Source organism: Chelonoidis abingdonii, chromosome 14 (genome assembly GCF_003597395.2).
Source record: "Chelonoidis abingdonii isolate Lonesome George chromosome 14, CheloAbing_2.0, whole genome shotgun sequence".
NCBI classification, from domain to species: Eukaryota; Metazoa; Chordata; order Testudines; family Testudinidae; genus Chelonoidis; species Chelonoidis abingdonii.
Genome location: NC_133782.1, coordinates 1,932,645 through 1,950,616, shown reverse-complemented (window position 1 = coordinate 1,950,616; position 17,972 = coordinate 1,932,645). Strand labels below are relative to the sequence as shown.

Here is a 17,972-nt window from a genome sequence, read left to right as displayed (position 1 = left end):
GTAGCTGGGCCAAGCCTCTGCTGGTGCTGCAATGTCCGCGCTGCTCTTTTAGCACACTAGTGCATGCCCTGCTAGCATAGGTCTGTCTGCCTGGGCTGGGAGACTCGCTCCACGCTGCAGGTGACCAGGCTAGAGTGCTGGGCGGTATAATGGGTAGAGTGGTGCAGCGTTGCAGTCACTCTAGCTATATTGGCGTGGCTGCTGCTGGTTTGAGGACGTGCTTGAAGAAGGATCTCTGAATGAAGGGTTTTGGGGGGTAGAGTATAAGGGGAGTTGGAGAGAATCAGATGCATGGGGCATAGACAAAGGGGAAAGCCAAGGGAGAGAACAGGAGGTCAGCCAGGGAGAGGAGGTATGAGTGGGAAAATTAAGAGGGGAATTCAAGGGAAGACCAGAGAGGATTAAGTTGGGAGTACAGGCAAGAGGCTGAATATACAAACGAGGCAGTGCATGTTCATTAAATATGCACTTTTTATGCAAATACTGAAATTGTCTAATCTCCAGCTTTCTAGGCCTGGAGCCTGATCAGATATGGTGCTGCCTCCGCGGGGTTTGGAGATCTCTGTGCAAAGCTATATCCTTACTGATGCAGCCGTTTGGTCTTCATTCACCTGAAAATTAAAAGCTATAGAAAGTCTGGGCTAGGAGGAAAAACCTACAGAATATGGTTAGAATTAAAAAAAAAAAAAAAATCCTATGGAGAAGAGCCAAATAGCACTGCAGACCTTTACTGACCCTGTCAGGTGGGGTTTCACAGAGCGTAGTGGGAACAAGGACAGAGATCTAGTCAGCTAAATCCTATGTTCACCTGCTCAGATCCCAGCAGTTTTGGCTGGAAAAATAGGTTGGTTCCAAAACTCGCCATGATTACTGTAATGGCAAAGGAGAACGTTCCAGCAAAGTCTGATGAGATGAAGTCAAACTGTACAGGAGCTGCAGTTGATTTAAAATGGTTCCCTCTAGTTCAAACAGCTGGCACTCAAACTTCCTTTGGAGCTGGGGTAACCATGTACTCCATGTTCAGAGGCAGCCCTGGGGCATGGAGCTACAAGTCTCATCACCCCAGCACGGGTTGTGCCCTCTGCAGCACCTGTACACTTCACCTCTTAAAAACACAAAACAAAAATACCCATTCACTGGGGCTTCATGTGGGTGGAGTGACCATCCCCTGAAGGAGGAGGAGGATGAGACAGACACTGTTGGGGAAGGTGCAGCATTTTCAGCTGACTGTTAATTTTTGAATGCAGTGTTGTGGTAGCTGTGTTGATCCTAGGATATCAGAGAGACAATGGGGGGAGGTGATATATTCTATTGGACCAACCTCTGTCGGTGAGAGAACCCAACTGTGGAGCTTACGCAGAACATGACGTGAAGAAGCTCTCTGTGTAGCCTGAAAGCTTGTCTCACGCCAACAAACCCTGGTCCAATGACAGACTCTATTTCATCCACCATGTGTCTCTCTTTCATTTTTGTTTCAGTTTCTTGACACTCTCTCCCTGGAGCTGATCCTCTCTGAACTGATTGTTTCCAAGGTGAGTCCCCCTCAGTCACACAGTGATAATTCTCTGTCAGACCAAATGTCACATTGTTTGTCCTACTGCACAACAGACCTTGCTGATGTCTGAGTGTTCATTCCGTGCCTGACTGTGTAGGGGCCGGGGCACCTGGGGCCTTGGCTCTTGCTCCCAGTCCTGCTGTTTGGTTTTTATGTCCCAGCTACATGGACTGATGCTCTTGCACCCTCTGAGAAAAAAGCAGTCCCCCCAGAGAGAGGGGAGTATTGTCCTACCACAGTCTGGGCTGTGACTGCTAAAATGGAAAGCTGCAGGCCCTCCAAGAAAATTGGCTCATCTTGTATGTGTTGGAAAGAAACAGCCTGTCCGGAGAGGAGACAGCGTTTGTCAACAGAAAAAGGGGGTGAAGAGAGTGTAAGATGAAGTGAATCTTCATCTCAGTGAGATGTTGGGGTTGACAGGACTTCTGAGATCACACGAGCAGGACAGTCAAAATCTGCATTTGCTGTTGTGTCTCTGGGGATTACACAACATCTACTGCTCCACCTACTGCAGGGGCTCAGAATACCTCATCATGCCCCTACTGTCACCTGTTGTCTCCTTGTCTTTCGTCTCCAGGATCCATGAGAGGGCCCACGTCCATCTCGTTGTGTGTGTTTTTCAGGTTAAATCTAGTCCTTGACTCCTTTTTTCTCACAGTGCCCAACCTGCACTCCAATCTCTTCTTCACTGTTCATTGTTACCAAAGTGGTCACACCTCTGACAGTCGGTCTGGATGTGAACCTGTGCGCCATGAATCTCACTCTCAGCCTGCAGATAATGGATAAAAAGGGAAACAAGAAACCTGTGCTCCTCATTGCTTTGAAAGCAGTAAGTACCGAGATAGAAAGATCAGATTTAATTCCACAGGGTGAAAAATGGAGGAGCTGCTGCCCAGTGGATACTGGCTTTCTGTATGCAGAGGCTGACGGATGGGTTTGGGTTTACAGCAACATGTCATTCATTCATATTGATGAATACGTGCTCCGTGTCTGTGACAAGTTTGATTCTGCAGCTGGAGGAGCAGCATCCTTGCTAATAACTGTGAAAGCGGAGCATTAAGCAATGGTTTTCAGTAGATCCCAGCTCTGGTTAAAAAGAACCTCTGGAAAAATGCATTCTGTTCCAGGCTGTATTGAATAACCACAGTGCAGCTTCCAGAGCATTGTCCCATCCGTATGAATGAAATATTATTGCTTTCCAGCCTTAAACTTCATCCACAGTCACAGAAAAAATCCATCAAGCTGCATGAGCTGAGATTTGAACCGTGTGGTTAGACAGAGTCTGGCTCAGGAGGGGCCAATATCCCAGTAGGAAATGAGACCTTGTCCGTGGCACTTCGTGCTTGTGGTGTGCAGGGATGCAGTACTTTGCTGAAGCAGCACTTTTCTAGCAGCTCCATCAGGTCCTGCAAAATCCAAGCTTGTGTGTTGTTAGAATAGCTGAGTGTAGCTTTCCCGGCTGCAGAACAGATCTGCCACATGTGAGCGGACTGCTAACTGAGGCAGCGCTAGTACCATCTGACTGCACGGTCTGACAGAATCCATGGGGGCCTCTTGGCCCAGCAGTTCTGAGAGGAGCAAACTGCCTCTGTTCAGCTCAATAGGGTGTTGACATTGAAGTCCTGTGAAAGCATTTTAAACTATTCCCTCCCTGATCAATTTAGCAGAATTCTCCAGCTACTCTGGGACTGTGGGAAAGATCTTGGACCACTTAATTTTCCCTTTCTACCCCTTGATGAAAGTAATGGCAAGGTGGCAAGGGAAGGCTTTGCTTAGAGTTCTGAGTGTTCGTGCGATACCAGTGAATTCACTGAGGGACCATGGTTGGTTTCCTTTCTCTGAGTAGCTCAACCCAAGCAGGGAGGAAATGTCCCTCCTGTATTCTGCAGCTGATGGTCTGTTCTCCGAGCTCAGGTGCTGACACTCAGATCAGCTGATTGGTGACTCACTTCCTCCTTGCAGGAACTCGGTTTGGCTGCCACCCTCCAGCTGGTTGAAGGAAAGGTGCAATTCACTGCATCCCTGGACAGGTATCAAGTCTTCCAAGTATTGTCTCCAGAATGGGTTAATATTGAAGACTAGGATCCTGAGCAGAAATGATGGGTAATGAAGAGAGCAATGGGGCTCCCTTACCACTGGGTTTTAGGTTTTTAGATATTTTGGGACCTAAAGTATGGGCTAATGATTTTGAGATTGATAAGTCCGAGCTGGTTTTTTTCCACAGATTGCATTTCAAGCTGCTTTCCTCAGTCGTGGGCCCTGTCATTGTAAGTCCTTGCTTTTATTAATCTCTGTGGTGTGCTAGGAAGCAGAAACAAACTTTTGTTAGAAATCAGGAGCCTGACTCTTCACAGCTCCTTTCCATCATTCCAGCAGGATGCTGGCCCCTGGGGGAACACCGAAATATGAGGCTGCTCCTCATAGCTCAGAGATGGAAAGAGTAGGTCACTCGTATAGGGCATGGAGGAGCAAGTCAGAGGGCACAGCTCGGGTTCTCAGCCCGCCCAGGGGCCTGGATCTATGACCCAGTGAACTCTATATTCTTACCAAACTTTCTTGTTGTCGCCTTAAAGAAAGATTTTTGTTGGAGGGTGGAGGGGAGTAACCACCCACTGCAGGGTTGTTATATAGTCTCATACAATTTTATTTTGCTCATAAGACAAATGTTTTGCTAGTCCAGCGACCTAGGAGGGATAACTTGGCATTTTTGCATCAAGAACAAAAGGCTTTAAATGATTAATAAAAGCTCCGACTGGAATTTTGAATGGTTGTATCATTTTTCCTCTGTCTGATGGGAAATAGTACTGCATAGGCATGCCTGGGCCCTGGCTTTGAGGGCAGAATGTGCCCTTTGGAGGGAAAGGAAAAGGGATCTTGGCTCTGGCTGGGGAGGGTGGGGCTTCGAATACTGGGCAAGACATTGCTGCTCTCACTCAACAAATGATTCCTTTTCCTTTGAAAAATGTACAAACCCAGCATGGCTTTGATCAATGGATCACGGTGTCTTAGCACTTTGTACTGCTGCCTGTCCCCAGGCTGTCTGAGCCCCTTTCATGTAAAATTAACAGCAACAGCAAAGTCTCTAGGGGACTTCCTGGAGTCATTGGCACTTCTTCCTTTCTGGGGAAAAGACTCTGCTGGGGGTAAGTGTTTGGGCAGAAGAGGGTGGTCAGTGCTGAGTGTGTCATTCTGCTGTGAGTATCATTCTGGATTCACTTAATCTCTGGGAATTTATTCCACAAGTGGGACTTCTTGCCCCAGGCCCTGTCCCCAGCTCTTACATGCTTTGACCTGATCTTTGTGATCTCCATTGTCCCAGTGGGGTGCAAATGTCTTTGTGGTTCATAGATGGAAATTTGGTCTGATTGGGAGCCAGTGGAGGGACAGGAGCATGGATCTGACATGCTCACAGAAGCCTAAATGGATCTGGTAACTGCTCTCCTAGAAAACAAACACACTGAAGTTCTTCCAGGCCCAGCTGAAGTCCTGTTGCTGCTAGATTGTTTGGTGATGTCTGTAGATGTTGCACATTGTTGATGTACTTACAAGGTCATTTCTGTGTTTCAGATTGTACGTCTTCAGGCACCCTTGAGAGCTTTCATCCTGAAAATTATACTAAAGGAGATCAACTGTAAGTCCAGTTAGATGTTTTCTTCAGTGATTTCTTGTCTGCCAAGTACATAGTCTACATCTCTGTGGGCTGTGTTAAGTGATCACAAATGCCTCATGCAGTAATTTGCAGAAGGCACTCCCTGTCTTACCTAGGTAGGTAGGTAGGACATGTGCTGCTGCCTTCATGAGATAGTGACCGTAAGAAAAGGATTTATGAAATGGAGATTCTTTTTAAAAAGTGCATTTATGGGAGTGAAGTTCCCTTCTCACTTGCCCTCCATCTTGGGAATTCCCTTTTACAGGGCTGTCAGAGAGAGAGCCCGAAGTCGCACAGGAAAGCCACTTGAGAAATGTAAAAGCTGCTGCAATCATGCTCCTTACTGAAATGCCCTCTAAAGCTTTCCTCTCCCAAATGGCTTCCTCCAACCAACAGAAACCCAAGCACTGAAAAAGTAACAAAGCGGCAGCATAATGGATTGCATTTGTACATGAATTCTGGACTCTGTCCGCTCCCCTCCTCCACATAGGTCCTGTCTAGGCCTGTCTGTTTATCACGTCCATCAGTTGCATTTTATCTTTCAGCTGCAAGCTTTTGGGGGCAGGGAATAGCACTTCTTACGTGTTTGTGTACTGCCTGGCACCTGGGCCTGGTTGTGTCCTTTTGGTGCTACTGCAGTATAAATATTTAATAACGGGGTGTGTATGGTACCGAACACTGAGGCCCCAACTTTCCAAAGTTCACTTCAGCGCACCCCTGAGTCTGTGTAAGCCCAGATGCATGCACCAAATCAGAAACACACACGAGTGCCCCTTTAATTTGGGCCTAGAAACTGGTTCTTCAAATCCCGTTTTGATCTGCTTCCTTCTGAGGATGGATGTGGTGTTTACAAGGTTTTTCGTCCTCCAAGCTTGTTGGAGTTTGCAAATCATATACGAGTTCACTAACCACCCTGGAGTTATATATCCTGGTATGTTCACTCACCACAAAACCCTAGTTAAAGTGTTTGTGATGATTAGTAACTTCTCTGATTTTGTGCCTTTCAGAGGTAGCCTCCTTATCTGCCTCCGGCCACTGGATCTCTAGGTGCTTCCAGAGAGCCATAATTCCTGTACAAACACTGGACCACTGCTCGCCTCTTCCATGTGCTAGGCAGGCAGGTTGCTTTCTGCTCAGATCTGCAACAGCAGCAGTGAAGTGGTCCCACAGCAGAGATGCAAAGCCATGTCCCACATTGCCTGGTTTTGAAGAAAGCTCACAGGATCAAATGGAAAAGATGTGCTGGGTTTTCCTTGTGGCTCACTTGTCACACCTAGGTTCCAATCAAGCCAGTGTGCAAGAGAGGGATGAGCAAAGTCCCCTTGCCTAGTTCATTACTGGTGGAGATGGGCTAATCCCACAACCCTGGCACCGGGGTCTGGATGTCAAACAACTGAGGTTGGCGGTTGTTCAGATGCAGTGTTGGGGTCTGGCTGGGCCCATTTGCAGAAATAGAGTTCATGCGTCACTGAGGTGCTGTGAAAAAGGGCAGGATGGGAAAAAACAAGAAAATAGGGTGAAAAATGGAGCCCAATCAGGGAGGTAGAAAAATTGAATTGAAAAACCAAAGTACAGTATCTAAATAGATGTATTGGGCTGGCTGGAGGCCACACGTGCCCGTGCCCTAGATGGAGGACTCTCACCTGTACCAGCCTAGCTTCCTTTCTGCCGCGCGCTTGGGTTCTTCTCCCCCTAACGCAGAGCCCTAGGTATCCTTCAACTACAATACCAAAATCTCTGACCCACCTTGATGATGTATGTGACAGATTTAAATGACAGGGCAAATGGGATTCATCTCTGGGCCCCTGACCCAGCGAGCTCTCTGCCCACTTGGATCTCCCAGTGAAGCCAGCACAGGGAGACTAGTAGGATGAAACCTGAATTCACTTTGAGAACCCCCTAAGCCCAAAGGAAAATGTTCCAGGTTTCCCAGCAGGTTCACCTCCTCATAGCATGGGTGGTCACCAATCTGATCTGACTGAGAACCAAGCAAAGAGCACCGTCTCTAACATTATCTATAGCACTATAAAGCACATGACCCCTGCAAACCTGAAAGACCTGTTCCATGCACCATAGAGCTTCACTGATCACTCCCGCCCAACCATTATATTGTCTCCCAGTGCTCCATGCTAGGCTGACTAAACTTGGCAAATGCGTGAAATTCTGCATCTGGCTCCTTGCAGGCTATGAGTGCTGAGATGTGCGTGTTTGTTTGTTTCAGTTTACCTCCACTTAGCAAAAATCCCAATCTTTAGAGCACCAGGATTGAAGCCCAGCTTTGCTCATTGCCACCCTTCTAAGGTAAGGTTTCTGAAAGGGGCGAAATCTGTTCCTTTGGCACCATATCACTGCCCCTTGCTGCTCCTCTGCGGCATCTGCAATGGGGAGGTTTCTTTTCAAAAACATCAGGTTACAAAAAATGTACACTTGAAAATTTGCAGCGCTCGTATCTCTTAGGAAGCCATCTCCTGCCCCTAAGCTATAACTGGGCTGGCCCTGGGCTTGTTTGCACTGGGAGAATTCCCAAATGATTCCACATGCCAGTGTGGCTCTTATTGTCCAGAGAGAGAGAGCACAAATTGTAGCAGCCATATTTTAAAGGGATCTCAACCCAGCCAGCTTTGCATGTGCAGCGCATTTTACCTGCTGCTTTCTGCATGAAAATGCAAGCGAGAGAGAGACTTTTCACACCATGTGCTTTGTATATGAAAGCTTCCACTTGCTTGTGGATCCGACAGAGAACAGAAAATTGCATGCCTGGAAACCACATCTTGGAAATGCTGATTTCCTGAGTGGCCATAACACCCATGAACATGCAGGGTAACCTCTTAAAAGGCATGTTAGCTGGCTGTGTCATCATGTAGTTTCACACACAGGCTACTAAATGAGCACCTAATGTGACTTCAAAGGTGCTAGCTTGCATTGATATGGATGTTAAGAGGACTCTTCAATTGTATTAAGCTAACACAACTGAAAAAATCAGCCTCTTTGCCTGAGTAGATGTGGCTTCGTGACTGCTGCATTTCCTTTAAAAGCTGCAGTATTCGCTACCAATTCAGTTTTGTAAAGTGCTTTGGAATTCCAGGCCTGTGCAGGGTGCTTACTTGGTTAAAAAAAAAAAAACAAAAAAAAAATTTTCTCCTTCATAAGTCTTTTTTAATAAAAATCATGGAATTCTTAGCTCTCTCAAATTGCTTTGTTTCCAGTAGTCACATCTGACCCTAGTCAGATTAAATGTTTCCAACTCTCTCACCACATTGCTCTGATACTAAATCCATAAGAGTGCAACCCACTTCCTTGAACAGCTAGGAGCGAACTTACTGGGTGAAAGAATCCATCCTTTGGAAATGAACTGAGAATTTCTCCTTTGTTGTTCTAGCACTGTCTTGTGTGCCATAAAAAACTCCATAAAGGGTGATGTACCAGGCGAGTGTGGTGCTGATTCATCTCTGACACTGAGGAGAGAGAAGAAAGAGTGGCACAAATGAGGAGGTTTAATTCATGTTCCTTTTTCCAAAATTTTGATTCAACCTTTTTACTCTGGGGAAAAGTTGCCACATCTATTATGGAATTTCAGCTGAAGAATGGCAGTAGATCCAATTGTCTCCTTGTTACTTGGATTTACTATTTTTCAAATCAAATCTGTCTTGAGTGATGAGTTTCAGGGAGGGTTTGGGATTGTGGTTATTGTTCTATTAGTTTCCTTTGGTTACTCTGTTAATAAATCATTCTTAGCATGCCTGCTGTGTTCATTTCATCACACTGCAAGATTCGCTTCCCTATTTGATAATTTGTACTGCTCTCCACCCACACATAAGAGTTGTGTATTCGTAATTCATTCCATCTGCTGTTCTTCGTTGTCCAGTGCATACAGGTTGTACATGTATAGACACACTTATACGCATACCACATTAATAGTTATGTGCATGGTATTAATATTTGATTTGTGTGTGTGTGTGTTGGGTGATCATGCTAAATTGTGTTATTCTTGCTCACTTATGCTAAGGCATATGTCCCACAATGCTCTGGGACACGTATGGTTTGGCACTTGGCTTAGGCGGATACACAAACTATCCAAAGCTAGATGGACGAATGTTCTAGACATAGGAGCAATGCGGCGTAAGGAAATCATGGAAGCTGCATGAATGCTTTACTTTAGGGAGTGCCCTCATGCCCCTTAACTATCCCAACAAAAGATGGGAAAGTACCGGAGGCACCAGAGACAGCGCTGGCTAGTTACACTTAAACTTTAAGTGTGTGAACAGTGCTCTGCAACTTGTAAACAGCCATGCTATAAAAAATTGCTGTTTTAAGGAGGCAGTCGGGAAGCACACCTTCTGGGTGAACTGAAAATGCTGCCTGAGACTTTGCTTCCTGGGAAGGATTGGTGAGGTATTAACTCTCTTTCCCGTACTGTATTGCTTTGTCTTTAGACAATACATTTGCTTGAGCTTGATTATCTAGTCTCTTGAACATTCTTAATTTTGAACCGCAAGTCTAGTCAGTTAGTTGGCTTTTAATCGGTATCCTCCTGGAAATCAGATGTTAGAAATGAAAAGTTCTGATAGGTCATCTGATCTATTGCTCCCTAGATCTGTGCTTCTCAAAGTCAGGCAGTTGCTTGCTCAGGGAAAGCCCCTGGCAGTCCAGGCCGGTTTCTTTACCTGCCGCGTCTGCAGATCTGGCTGATCACGGCTTCCACTGGTTGCAGTTTGCCGCTCCAGGCCAATGGGGGCTGCAGGAAGCGGCGTGGGCCAAGGGATGTGCTGGCCTCCGCTTCCCGTCACCCCCTTTGGCTGGAGCGGCAAACCATGGCCAGTGGGAGCTGTGATTAGCCGAACCTGCGGACACGGCAGGTAAAGAAACTGGCCTGGACCGCCAGGGGCTTTCCCTGAACGAGCGGCAGACCGGCTTTGAGAACCACTGCCCTAGATTATGCTTTCTAGTGCTTTGGCCAATCTAGTGTGAAAGGTAATCTGCAAAGGAGGAGGAAAATAGGGTTGGGCCCTTTATTGCTTCTTTATGACACACTTAAAATGTTTTCCTGCTTGTTCTTTTCCTTGGACATAACAGCGTCACTTCTTGTTTTGAGAACTTCTTGGAGGACTTAGGAAGTGTGCAGTGGGAGTTCTCTTAACTGAAGGGGTGTGAGAGGTGGAATCCAAAATGTTTTAGTTAAATGGCTATTAACCAATACATACAATTTTAAATAATCTGGAAAAATAATCATTCCTCCCCCATTAATCTGACTTCACTTCTTTAGTACTTGAGTCGTGCACATCTTCCAGGGTAGAGAAGCCAGCTGCCTGGGAAGCTGTTTCATACCCCAAAGTGACCTCACTGTAAGGAACTCTTCTTGTTCAAAGAAAAAAATATTACCCTGGGTCAGAGTGTGTCCCACTCAGTCCTTCCTCAAGCAAAGCTCCCGTTGAAACTCCCATTGACTTTGATGACAACTTTTCCTGACTCAGAACATCAGGGTTTTCCTGTTTTTATAGCAGGGCAAATTCTACTTGTCTGTAAACATCAGAGTAGTCTAGAATTCCCAGAACAGTCGTTGGATGTTACAGCAGTTCATGTGGCAGGAAATTGTCTGATGGTAAAAACATCCTCACTTCTGCCCAGAGCAAGTCCCAGGTTCTAGCATCTTAGAAGTAAAACAAACATTTGCCTCCACTCGCAAGGAAAACCTTTTGGACAGGAGTGCCCCCACCCCCCCTTCTACTGGCTTTTCCTGGTCTAATTGCGCTGTGTCACACGAGGCCCAGGGATGCAATCTCCCACCCCTGCAAAGCACCAGGTCAGCTCCCCAGTGGCAGCAGAGTTTGCAATGCTGGGGGGACAGACAGGGCTGCTGCTGGCCGCCTCACCACAGCCTTCTAGACCTGCTGAGTTAGCCTCAAGCTGTCTGAGAGGGCTGTGCTAAATAAACAGACTAAAAAAAAGATTCAATGTTGGTATAAAATAGAGCTGTTGGACCATTTCTATTGATATAGGCAGTGTTGTAGCTGCATCAGTCCCAGGATATTAGAGACAAGATGGATGAGGGAATATCTTCTATAGGATCAGCTTCTGTTGGTGAGAGACAAAAGCTCCTGTAGAGAAGAGCTCTGTGTAGTGCAGACGCGTATGTCTCTCACTGACAAAAGTTGGCCCAAGAAAAGATATTGCCCCCCCGTGCCTTTTTGCTGTAATTTTCCATTGAAACACTCTTTCAGCAGTAAATGGTTTCTTGATGAAATGGAAACTTTCATTACAAAATCCACTTTCTTAAATAAAAATTCAGGTTTTAGCTGAAAACGCCCAAACCAATTTTTGGAACATGTCTCAGAAAAAAATGATGAAAAATGGAAATTTGTTGCTTTGGTTGAAAAATGTTCATGGTGTGTGTGGAGGGGGTGTGTGGAATTCCTGAGCTGCTCTGATAAAACACAAGTCTGCAGACTTCCGGGGCTCTAGTTCTTGCAATTTACAAACTTCACTTCATGTGATCAAAGTCATAATTGAACGGATCAGAACATCTTCAGACGACGATGATAAAGGGCTAAGGTGACCAGATGTCCCGATTTTATAGGGACAGTCCCGATTTTTGGGTCTTTTTCTTATATAGGCTGCTATTACCCTCCACCCCCATCCTGATTTTTCACATTTGCTGTCTGGTCACCCTATAGGGCTAAGGTAAAACCGAGGCTCCATGAGGAAAAATCCCAGCTTGTGTGCTCATGCTTTTGGTCACATATTGCAAGAAGCCAGCGGTCACCGTTAACCTCTGGTGACATGTCTGAGCTATTGACTGTTCAGTGTGCACATGTTTTAAATTGCCTAGGTGGTATGTAAAGTAAGTAAGGTTTTTAAATGTTTAAGAAGCTTCATTTAAATTTAAATTAAATGCAGAGCCCCCTGGACCGGTGGCCAGGACCCGGGCAATGTGAGTGCCACTGAAAATCAGCTTGCGTGCCGCCTTCGGCACACGCGCCATAGGTTGCCCTACCCCTGAGTTAAATGCTGGTGTTTGCAGGTATTGTGGGCTGGATTATGCGCCCCCCCCAATGCTGGCTGCATAAAGGCTGGACTGATCCCAAAGATCCCTTTCTCCCTGCCCAGAGGGGGGAGTTTGGCTGAGCTGGGGCACACAAATAGAGGAGGGGCCAGGGGTACTTCAGGCAGAGCTAGCAGCTGCTGTGTATGGTAGTATGCGAGTGAGACGTGGAAGGGCCGTGACCTTGCACACCAGTACGACTGCAGAGCTGGGAGCACTGGCTATCCCTGTGATCGAGGTGTTGGAAGGGCACCTTCCTCTGTGTCCCACCCAGTGCTCAGGGGCTGTCCAATTTGCCTTCCAAAGCAAGATGCTTCAGTGGTCTCTGATGGCTGGCTAGTGGGCCTCCTCCACCTTTGTCTTACCAGGGGCGAAGTCGTGCCCTGTATAATGCACGCCACTGGTAACACAGGCTTAGTTATAACCTCTCTGTGCTGCTTTAGGCACAAGCATTGTGTTTATAGGGGGAAAAGCTCATAGAATGGTAGATGCCAAAGCTTGCAGCACTTCAGAATCTGACTCATCACCCCCTTCTCTCTTCACTGGGTCACTGAAGATGAGGTTTTTCTGACTGGCTTCAGGCCCCAACTTCTGCTATTCAGAAAGCATCCGTTCAGTAAATCCTCCAGGGAGCAGCTGCCACTCTGCGGAGCCACGACACGGCAGATCAAATGTTACTTGTGTATTTGGTCTGACAGAAATGAAGTCCCTGTAATGGAACCCAGGCTGTCGCTAATTCTCCTCCAGGCTTGTTCTAGCGGTAACACACCATTCTCCCGTGATAATGAGTGAACGAGATGGCGAGTTTGATCTCACTCCAGTTCCTGAAACCCTGGTTATAATCAAAGCTTCAGAAAAGAAATCTGTAGTCCCTGTTCTTTGCTCCCGGAAAAGGGCCCTGTTCTACCATTAACACCCAGCTGGGGGGGTCCTGCCATTCGTTCTTTGGGGACTCACAGAGAACTTCCAGGCTGAAGGGGCTCAGTTCGCTAGAGCTGCTGCAATGGGATTATTGATTCTTCGCAGTTGGAGGCTCACCTAGGCCTTGTGGGGACCAAGCTGCTTGAGCAGAAGTGAAATACTTTGGTGAAAAATGTTACAGATCAGAGGTCAGTTTTAATCTCACCCCATGTGAATGCTATTCCCCCAAGGGGCGGTGGTGCTTTTGGATGCAAGGCGAACACCGTGTCCTAGATATTTTACCCACTGATATTTGACAGGATGCTTTGGGATTGTGGCTTCCATTAGAAAAATAAAACTAAGGAAGCGTGACCAGCGTCCCAGAAGAGCTCGATACTATCTAACTCTGCCTACATCATATGCATACACATTCTCCCCTTATCTTCTCAAGCCTTTGTCCCAGTCTCCAAACCACCCTTCCCTCTTCCCATTGACATGATCTCTTAATTCAAACAAGCGAGATGTGCCAGTGGATCTGCAGCTGTTACTATGGGGTATGCAGTGACGTAACTGGTATGATTTGTTTTCTGGGTGATTCACCATTACATCTCCGCTGGTCTGCTCGGAGGCAGCAGCCGGTTGATGTTCACTTGGGATATAGTGTGCTCCAAAGGATGGAGACAGACAGACATGCCGCTTTTCCTCTCCTCATGGAGGCTTCACTTTTGTCCTTGGCTTCTTTGTCCTCTTGACATAAAATCAAGGTAACTTTGGCTGACACGTCTGGCCGCTCTTTGTGCAAGGCAAAACATACCAGCTGGCACCACCACTGGTGATGTCAACGCTGAAATGGACATGCCTGGATCACTTGGTGTTTGATCAGTTGCGTGAGTGACATTTTGAAAAACCTATAGACTCTCCTAGAGCCGATACAAGGCAGTGGAGGCAATGCATTGACTCGGGAGCTCTGTGTACATAATCACAAGCTTCTTAAATGCTGACTCTCAAGGGCACCGTGTTAGAGACACATGGAAAAGTTAGTGCCAACAGACAAGATGTTCAAAGCTAAGGGGTACCTGAAATGCAGCAACAGGAGAAAATGATTTACAGTTGGTTGGTGTTTTGGAGTCCACACCTGGGTGGAATCAATCTGTCTTCTGGCATCAGTCAAGTTCTTATGTGGAGAACTTAATAAACATGGCCTCAGTACCCACCACACAGATCACAGATGGTCCTTTCTTAGCCATGACTTCAGCAAGTAAATCATACAAGCTATAACAGCGGCTCTAAACATGTACCTCAAAGATCTGGGAACACGGCTCTCTGTTTCAGACTCCCAGGTTGGTAGAAATGCTCTTGATTTCTATGTCTGAGGTCTGAGAAGTCTCAAATCCTCTTGTTGTATAAGCATATTTATTCTGTGCTGTTGCACTGGCTCAGAGGAACCTCAAGATCTTGTCCATGTCTAGGTAACTTTATATGGCTAGCAGAAAAGTCAGAACTTCTGAAAGAAATTCTGCTGGGATCCAAGTAATCTCCAGAGCCAATATCTCCCTTGAATAAAAGTTTCAGGAAATACTACTGATGGAACTGTTTAGTTCAGCTCTGTGGTCATACAGTTAAGTGACTGCTAAAGAGTAGCTCCCTGCGAACAGTTGTCTCTTTGATCCTAGCTAGTGGTCTTAGCCACATTACATATTTTAACTCAGCTGCTAGTCTCACTAAAAACTCTACTAGGACTTTGATGTTGGGAAGATTCTACTCAAAGTACCCAAACTCCTTGAAGCTCGGCTGGCTCTTATCACGGAGGCAGAGCAAATGGCTGCTGAAGGCAATCAAATATCAATGGCAGCAAAATGTGTAGTGATTCTTTATGGTCCAAGCGTCTACCGCAGGTGTGGTGGTGCTGAAAATAACATGTGTGGTGATGTCTTGAGGATCGAATTCTTTGTTGGAGGCTGTATTAATTGTGGCATAGCATGATTCTACAATTTCACCCAGCTGAAACCTCATGCACACAATCACAGTTGTAAAGCCTATATGCACCCATGGGTGCTTATTTACATTTTCTTTTGGAAACAAAGGTATATTCTGTTACAAGTCCTGGAAACAGAACAAAATATATAGAAACTCTGCTTGTGTTTTGCTAAGGGCTTGTGCACAGGGGGAAACTGGCCCCTTGGGGCAATGTATCTATTAGCAGAATAATGTTGCTATAGCTATGCTGGTATAACTCCCTTGTATGGACACTCTATTCCAGAATAATTATTCCACTTTATCTATGAAAGTCAGTTTCCCTGTATAGAAAAGTCCTAAATGACTCTAATTGGCTCTACAAGTTTTTATTAAACAATGATCCCAATCCTGCAAACACACGAGTAACACAGACTCTGTGAGCCATCTCATTGAGTTCAATGGGACCACTTGCTCCAATATATACTCTTCTGTAGGATCAGGGTCTACAACTGTATTGCTTCTTTCTGTGGAAGGGACATTGTGTATGATATTGATTTAATCGCTAGTGGGTTTAGTTAACGGGTCAATAGTGCTCTGTTGTACCACTCACTGCCAATGCTGTGTCTTAATCTGAGTGACTGAGACCAAAATTTGTGCTTGACAATTTCAGTTTATCCTACATTTTAAATATTAGGACATGCTTGTAACTATGTGGTTCTGGGTGTGCTGAATCACAGACATGTAGGGCTGGAAGGGAACTTGAGATGTCATCAAGTCCAACCCCTCAGCTGAGGCAGGACCAAGTAAACCGAGACCGTCCCTGACAGGTGTTTGTCCAGCCTGGTCTTAAAAACCTCCAGTGGGCAGGGGTTCCACAGCCTCCCTTGGAAGCCTGTTCAAGAGTTTAACCACCCTTAGAGTTTAAAAACCTCTCCTACTATCTAACCTCAATCTTCCTGGCTGAGGGTTAAGACCATTTCTTCTTGTCCTGCCTTCAGTGAACCTGAGGAACAAGTGATCACCGTCCTCTTTACAGCAGCTCTTTACATGTTTGAAGACTGTTCTCAGGTCCCCCCCTTAGTCATCTCTTCTCAAGACTAGACATGCCCCATTTTTTAACTTTTCCTCATAGGTCAGAATTTCTAAACCTTTTTTCATTTTTGTTGCTCTCCTCTGAACTCTCTCCAATTTCCCCACATCTTAAAGCGCAGTGCCCAGAACTAGGCACAGGACACCTGCTGGGGCTTCCCCAGTGCTGAGTAGAGCAGGACAATGACCTCCCGTATCTTACACACGACACGCCTGTTAATACATCCCAGAATGATATTAGTCTCTTTCGCACCTCCATCATATTGTGTCTCGTTCAGTTTGTGATCCTCTGTAATTCCAGTTCAGAGGTACAGTACGACCACTTAGCCAGTTATTCCCCATTTTGTAAGCTGTGTATTTGATTTTTCCTTCGTAAGTGTAGTACTTGGCATTGGTCTTTGTTGAATTTCATCTTGCTGGGTTTAGACCAATTCTCCAGTTTGCTAAGATGATTTTGAATTCTAATCCTGCCCTCCAAAGAGCTCCCAACTCTCCCAGCTTGGGGTCATCTGTCAATTTTAGAAGCATGCTCTCCACTCCATTAGCCAAGCCATTTAATGAAAACATCTATTAATACTGGACCCAGGACTGACCCCTATAGGACCCACTAGATGCACTCGCCAAGTCTGACAGCGAACCATTGATTTAAAAGACCATATCAGTCCTGCACCCACCTTGAAGCTATACTGTATGGGTGAAATGCAGCCTTGTGCAGAATGTCAGCACAAAGCTTATGCACCAATTAAGAGTCCCACTTCTGCACAGGGCTAAATTAGACCTTGAGTCCCAGGGTTTAAAAAAGTGCTTTCCTGTGTGGAGCTTTTCGAATGGATGCTCTGCATGATCTCCCCACCTGGTTTACATTCTGTTCTAACACTAAAAAACGAACGCCTCTGACTCCTTCATCCAGGGGTTCAACTGTACCAATTACTTGCAGAGTAATTTTTTGCCTTTCCCGCACACTGATTCTGCACATCCTTGTCTGATACAGGATTGGTGGTGCGTTCCTAGACTTTGCTCACTACAGAATAACGACATTAAAGACTCCATGTACATTGATTTCAGTTATAACCATCTGAATCCACAGACTTCATTATACTCACTTCTCTTGATTTAATCTGTCCCATAAAGTACAAGTGATGATTCTCATCCAGCCACTAGATGCATCACTTGTTCCAATTTTCACAAAGTGACATACCCGGGTTGCAATAACTGCAGCTATTTTGTCCAGTTTATTTAGCTGGAAGAATGAACAAGAGCTTCCATTAAGTCACTTGGTGTGCAACAGGCTGGGTGGTTGTTTTACTTTCCATGTATCAGAAAGGTTCTAGTTGAGCGTGACCCTTTGCAAAGTCACATACCCGCTATACAAACCCCAAACCACCTGAGTAGGCTGTGCTGCCAGACACGAGGGGATGGAATAAAGAGCTCTGCATTAAGTCGGCATGAGCAGACTAATCAACAGAACTGGCTTTGAGCAAGGCAACTCTTCCGTGTTCAATGTGTGGAGTCCCTCCCTGTGCACAGCTCTGGTGTGGGTACAGGGCAAGGAGCAGCCCCTTTGCATAGGGGGTGACTTTCATCCTGTCGATTCTTAAAGTTCTTCTTCGAGTGCTTGCTCATATCCATTCCAGTAGGTGTGCGCGCCGCGTGCACGTTCGTCGGAGACTTTTACCCTAGCAACACTTGGTGGGCCGGCAGGGCGCCCCGTGGAGTGGCGCCGTCATGGCGCCTGATATATACCCCTGCCGGCCCGACCGCTCCTCAGTTCCTTCTTACTGCCC

The 17,972-nt window shown here is 46.1% G+C and overlaps 1 long non-coding RNA gene across 1 annotated transcript; it reads left to right on the top strand.

The window, feature by feature from the left end:
• Positions 1-5,131: 5,131 nt before the first annotated feature.
• On the top strand, positions 5,132-8,940 carry LOC142047776 (uncharacterized). Its single transcript, XR_012657028.1, has 3 exons — positions 5,132-5,186; positions 7,426-7,505; positions 8,584-8,940. It is a non-coding gene; the product is annotated as an uncharacterized LOC142047776 (long non-coding RNA).
• Positions 8,941-17,972: the final 9,032 nt, after the last annotated feature.